Here is a 7,500-nt window from a genome sequence, read left to right on the forward strand (position 1 = left end):
ACACACACACACGCGCACACACGCACACACGCACACGCACACACGCACACACACACGCACACACACACACACACACACACACACACACACATTAATGTGCATCAGTGTGAATCAAGCGCAGACTTTGTTTAGTCTGACTTTTGGGTCAGAGACAGTTCATCTACATAAACCAGGATCATGAAAACAACAGTATGAAATCTGAGATCATGAAACCTGACTCGATGTTTCATTCAGGACACACTTTCTGAACGTTCAGATCGAACATGACACATAAAAAAAAATACTATTCACGTTTGCACCTTTGATCGCAGAAAAAAAAAATCCAAGCAAATCTTTAAATGCATTTAAACATTTATCTTCTAAAAAGCATCCCTCTCTGGAGGTCGAAGGCTCAGTTCTCAGCTGATAAACAGGAAGTGGATGTATGTAAGGGACAGGAAGTGGCTCTTACGGCGTATGGGGGGTTTGGGCATCATGGTGGAGATGTCTTGAGACCAGTGAAGAGGAACCGAGCCCCGGACCTGAACGCAGGAGGAGAAGCTGCCCGCCGTCAACGACATGACCGAGGCGTCGTGGATGATCTGCTCCGTCTCCACCTCGTTAAGCTCGTCGCCCTGAAAACACACTCGGGTTACATGCTATAGAGAAGTGTGCATGATCTATTCTATTCTATTTAATAATAATAATAATAATAATCAAATGAAATATATTTAGCAAAAGGGTCTAAAAAAAAAAAAGTTAATAAGTAGCTTTTAATAAAAAATATTTTAAATAAATATATTTATATTAAAAATATGTATTAAAATAATAATAAAAGTTTAAAAACATTACATTTAATACAATAAAAAAATACAACATGGGGTATGTTTTGAGATATAAAATAAAATAAAATAAAATAGGTAGCTTTTAATTAAAATGAAAAAATGTATGAATAAAAACAAATGAAATAAAATAACAAATAATATTTAATAATGGACATTAAAAGTATAAATTAATATATAAATTCTAAATTTAATTCAAATTCAAAATTCAAAAAAAAATTAAATGTACATTTATTAACAAAGTTAAATGAATAACGTAAACATTTAATTACATTTAATTAAATACAAATAAATAATATAATAATATATATATACATAAAAATACATACAGGTATATACAACAAATTAAAAAATAATAATAATAATAGTAAAATTTGGAAGAAGGGTATAGAATAAATTGAAGGGTTTTTATTAATTAAAACTGTGTTTGAGTTTTCATAATGAGCCCATATTTTATGGTCGAGAACACACACGGGGTGTGTTTTTAGTGATAAAAATCCAAGATTTATAAATAATACTTGCAATAATACAACGTAGCTTCGTGGGGATTACACAGACTTCTGGAAGTGTTTCTCAAAGACAGCGTGAGCGTAGTTTAATGGTTAAACGAGTGGCTGAACCTCCTCCGTCACGAAGCTTCAGAGCAAACGGAGCTGAACACACAGAGATAAACACTCAAACGCACCTCACAGTTGGCTCCTCGTTTGAGGAAGCGTGTCCCGGCGAAGCGGCTGGAGCGACGGGCGATGAGCGTCACGTTCACCGGCCGGCCGTAGATCAGCAGCTCTGAGACGCCCGTAAAGAAACACAACACTACTAGCTGATCAACACCGGGATAACAAGAACAAGTGGAAGCTTATTTTGCAGAAGGCTAGTCAAATAATTACATTCATTTCATAAAAATTTGTGCTGTCAAATGATAATCATGTTTATGCAATATAAATACACACACACACACACACACATATATACACACACACACACACACACACACACACATATACACACACACACACACACACATATATACACACACACACACACACACACATATATATACACACATACACACACATATATACACACACACACACACACACACACATATATATACACACACATACACACATATATATACACACACACATACACACATATACATACACACATACACACAAATAATGTGTATATATATATATATATATATATAAAATATTTACATTTACATTTATGTTCTTATATTTAATATTATATATTCAATATATAAACATTTTCTTAGATATATGTATGTGTTTATTTATATATATATATATACATAATATCTGTGTCTATACTGTGTATTTTTATTATGTAAAACAAAATTATTTTGGATGAGTTTAAATATTTGACAGCACTAATAAAAATCAAATCAAATTAAATTAAGTAGGACTTGAGTCTCTGTATTTTGTATATTTTGAAGATTCTTCTTGCATACTATATAATACAGAAAGAAATCAAAGATATATGAAGATAAAATAAAACGTTTCTGAAATTTTAAGAAAAATCTAATAAAATAGCATAAAAAATATATATTAAAAAAACATCTGAAGATCAAAGATAAATAAAATAAAATTAAAATAAAAATTTAATTAAATTAAATTTACAGAATGGTATAAAAATAAAGAAAAAAAAAAATTCAGACATGAGGTTTTTTTTTAGCTCATAAAATAAAGTAAAATGAAATGAAAAATAAATGTATTAAAATTCAATTTAAAGTAGGTTTTGCTCCGTACACATTTTGTATATTTTTGAGATTCTGATGGCTTTGAATGCATCTTGTTGAAAACGAGTTCTGTAATAAATGAGATCTTAAGGAGCCCACGCTTTAATTTCTCAAGTGTTTTGTGCTTCTGAGTTCTTCTGAGTGCATCATTGTTTAAAACGTGAACCCCTTCACCGCTGCTTCAGACTCCTCACAGAGAGAAAGCATTACAGCAATCAACAGCAGCAGACGCTCTCGGAACACCTTTTTGTTTAGGTTTGACCCTCCTGAACTCTCTGTCCAGGTCGAGCTGGTTTTCTGAAGCACGGTAACTGGTTTGATGCTGGTTCAAAGCGATCTAGATCTGGTTCACCAAATCAGAAGTAATTTACAAAGTAAAAGTAAAATAAAATAAAATATTTTTCATGATTGGTAAAACAAAAATAATATAAATAATAATATAATGTAAATAAATAATATAATGTAAATAATTGTAAAAAAAAAAAAAAAAAAAAATAGTGCCATCAAATGATTAACGACAATTACTTGCATCCAAAATAAAAGTTTTAGTTTGCACGATATATGTGCATGTGTTTTAGAATATATATAAATATATGTAATATATGTAATATATGAACACATTTTTAGCAAAAAAATACATGCATATATATATATATATATATATATATATATATATATATATATATATATATACAGACACACACACAGACACGCACACAGAGAGACACACACACACACAGACACACACACACAGAGACACACACACACAGAGACACACACAAACACAGACACACACACACAGAGACACACACACACACACACACACACACAGACACACACACACCTGTATGAAAACATTCATACGCACTAAAGACCACAGACAGACGGAAGAATCTGAGACAACAACCAAACATTATCTATAAAAGCATCTTATAAGAGGATACTGGATTGGCCACAGAATCCGTGAATGATGTAGAGCAGCCAATCAGGATGAACGATGTCTTTGACCTTCTCCAGCAGACGAACATTCCACACATACTTAGCGTAGGGCTCGTTAATTAAACTGTGGACAACTAAAACACAAACATCAATCCATCACTCACACGCACAGAGAACAAGTCTCTTAACGAGAAGAAAAAAGCACCTTGAAAATGAAAAGAAATAATGAAATAAAATTAAACAAAATTAAATTAAAATTAAATTAAATAATAAATTAAATCAACAATAAAACAAAAAACACAAACATCAATTCATCACTGCACACACACAGAGAATAAATCTCTTAACGAGAAAAAAAGCACCTTGAAAATGAAAAGAAAATTAAATTAAATTAAATTTAAATTTAAAAATAAATTTAATTAAAAATAAATCACGCACAGAGAATAAATGACTCTATAACGAGAAAAAAGCAGAGTTGAGACCTTGAAAATGAAAAGAAATAATAAAATAAAATTTTAATTTAATTAAATTAAAAAGTTAATTAAATTAAAAATAAAACAAATAAAACAAACATCAATTCATCACTCACACACACAGAGAATAAAGGACTCTATAACAACAAGAAAAAAAGCAGAGTTGAGACCTTGAAAATGAAAACTAAAATAAAAATAAATAATAAAATAGAATAATAAAAAAATAAATAACACAAAGACAGGTAAGAAGGCGTACCCTGAGTGGGGAGTCCCTCCTCCTCGAAGATGTCGGCTGTCCTGTCTGCCGCCGGGGTTCAGCTCCTCGCTCTCCCCGGCGTCACACGGCATCTGCTGCAGAGTCAGGTTATACTGCAGCGAGTGGCTCAGGTCGTAGCTGTAACTACAGGTCAAAGGTCAAAGGTCAAGGGGGTCGAGTGAACTCACGGCAGAACCGGCCGGGCTCCTCGCGCGCACGCGGAGCAGCGGGAGGCAGCTTTCACTGTTGCTAGGCGACGGACAGCACGTTGCTTAGCGATGAACTTGTTTAGAGTCGCGAGTTCACGAGCATCTCGCTTACGTCAGAATAAAGAGGAGCTCGGCTGCAGCTGATCTCTGCTGAAATCACACAGCTAGCTAACTAACTAACTGTTTTTTAGGTCACACAAAGATGATTCGATCAATAGTATTTATGTAATAACCTCGCTAATAAATCAAATACAGAAGCACATGAAAATTACACATAAATTAAAAATTATATATAGATCATATTAGTAATAGTGAATCATTTTTGTGACTGATATATGATATTTATCCCAGATCTACGTATTTATTCAAAAGTACATTAAAAATGCAATGCATATTACAGCACTTTATCTCTGGCTCATACTATTTATGACACTTTTTTTCTCACACCATGAAAAATAAATAAAACATTACACGAAATGTCGACTAAAATGAAACGTAAACTTTATCCTCATTTTAACTTATTTTATTTCAGCTGTTGACCAGAGCAGCTTTCCATTTCGATCGTTTTAAATGCGACAATAACTATAACTAACACACAAAACTACATAACAACATTTTTTATGTAATACTTTTTTTTTTTTTTAAAAGTATACAAAAAAACACAAAGTAAAATAAAAATTAAAAAAAAAAAAAAATACGTATATGTATATATACATATATATACACGTGTATATATACATATATATACACACACACACAAATGTATATATATATATATATATATATATATATATATATATATATATATATATATATAATATATATATATATATATATATATATATATATATATATATATATATATATATATATATATATATATATATATATATATATATACATATATATATATATATATATATATATATATATATATATATATATATACGTATATATGTATGTATGCAGGAGGTCTCATTAAAGTCTAAGATTAAAGTTCTCACAAATGTACTCATGTGCATAAATTTACGTTTTTGTGTTTTTTCACACAGGACCCAAGACTGGAGGCCGAGGAAAACAAGAGGAAGAGGAGAAATAAGGCCCCATGGGCGGCGTCTCCGAACAAAATCATGTTTCCATCACAACGACCTGGAAGTGACTGGAGGTCGGGGCATTCGGACGGATGAAGACTCAACACTCACCTGAAGTAGAAGTTACTGGACAGATCCACGTTCTGGAAGACTCTCACATATCTGTGGAAAACAGATTGATTATTACGACATAATCAGTAAACAACGTCGAGTTTGGAACGAGTAAGGCTTTATTTATGTGATCCGAAATGCATGAAAAATTGCGAAATATTATTAGAAATTAAAATAACAGTTTCCTCTGTGAACGTCTGTTAAAATGTCATTTATTTCTGTGACTTTTCAGCATCATTACTCCGGTCTTCGGGTCAGAAATTATCATAATAAACCGGTTTGCTGCTCAAGAAACATTTCTGATTATTACCAATGTCGAAAACGGTTGTGCCGCTCAATATTTTTGTTAAATGCAGCATATTTTTCTCAAATATATAGATGTGGTTAAATGTTAGCGCAGTTAGCGCTATTTATTGCATCCAAAATATATTGTTTATTTTAAATAGTTACATTTATTATGCCTATATAAACACATAAACGTACAGCATATGTATATATATTTTAATATAATTTATATCTTTTTTTTTTTTTAAATATATACATGCATGTATGTCCTTATATATACATAATAAACACACATATCACTATCATTTTTAAAAATGAATGCTTTCAGCATTGATAATAATCAGAAATGTTTCTCGAGCATTAAATCAGTATATTATTATGATTAACAATGCTGAAAAATCACAGAAATAAATTACACTTTCACACATATTCACATATAACTCGCCTTATTTCAATTTGCAAAAAATATTTCAGAATTTTTATGGTATTTCAGATCGAATAAATGCAACGTTGGCGAGCAGAAAACACTCTTGAGCACTAGTTCAGTACTCCCTCTCAAGATAAGACCGATTTTTGCTGGGTGTTTTTGTTTTATCGGAAAGCGGCTTGTAAGAAACGACCCGAGCGCTTGGGAAAAGCAACGTTACTGAAGCGCTCGACTTAAATTAGACGCAAAGACATAAACGGCGTCTCATGTTACGTGAGTCAACGGTAACAGGCTGCACTTCTGAAAGTACGGTGTGCTACTGTAAAGATCTAACACACATCAGAGCGACGGAGAACACACTTCACTGTCCTCACACACACACACACACACACACACACACACACAGTGTAAATTGCATCCAGAGATCAGAGTGACCGACCGTAGCAGGAAACCTGAAGAAACAGTCTGAACAGCATACTAGCATGCTAACTACTACAGTAGCATGCATACTCAAAACCGAACGCTAAAAAAGAGGTCGCATGCAGTTTTTGTTTGTTTGCACAATATGTGTGCATAGTGTATATTTATAATTATATAAAATATAATTCATAGCGGAGACAAATGCATACAGCATAATATTTACACGTTTTTATGTGTATATATTTATAAATAACTATCATATACAAATATAATTAATATATAAATGCAGCATATTTCGCTTATTATATATATATATATATATATATATATATATATATATATATATATATATATATATATATATATACACACACATTTTATATGTTATGCTTTCAAGCGATTTATCGCATCTAAAATAAATAGTTTATTTTAAAAAATTATATTTATCATGTCTAGATAAATGCATAAATATACGGCATATATTCTGAAAATATTTACATGTATATATTTATTTTAGTATAATTTACATCATATTTTTTTGCATGCAAGTCCTTATAAATACATAAATATACTGTGCATTTTTAAGTTTAATCAATGACTAATATGAACAAAACTGGATGCAAAATAACATCATAACTTGAGAAATGAAACTAATACAGCAAATATAAATCATTAACTATTTAAATAAAGGCTTGAAATATAAAAA

General features: G+C 31.1%; 1 pseudogene; it reads right to left on the reverse strand.

Moving 5' to 3' along the window:
- LOC122325312 overlaps positions 1-7,500 on the reverse strand; it is a 68,059-nt pseudogene that overhangs the window by 52,159 nt on the left and 8,400 nt on the right.

The sequence above is a fragment of the Puntigrus tetrazona genome, chromosome 20 (genome assembly GCF_018831695.1).
Source record: "Puntigrus tetrazona isolate hp1 chromosome 20, ASM1883169v1, whole genome shotgun sequence".
In the NCBI taxonomy this organism is placed as follows: Eukaryota; Metazoa; Chordata; class Actinopteri; order Cypriniformes; family Cyprinidae; genus Puntigrus; species Puntigrus tetrazona.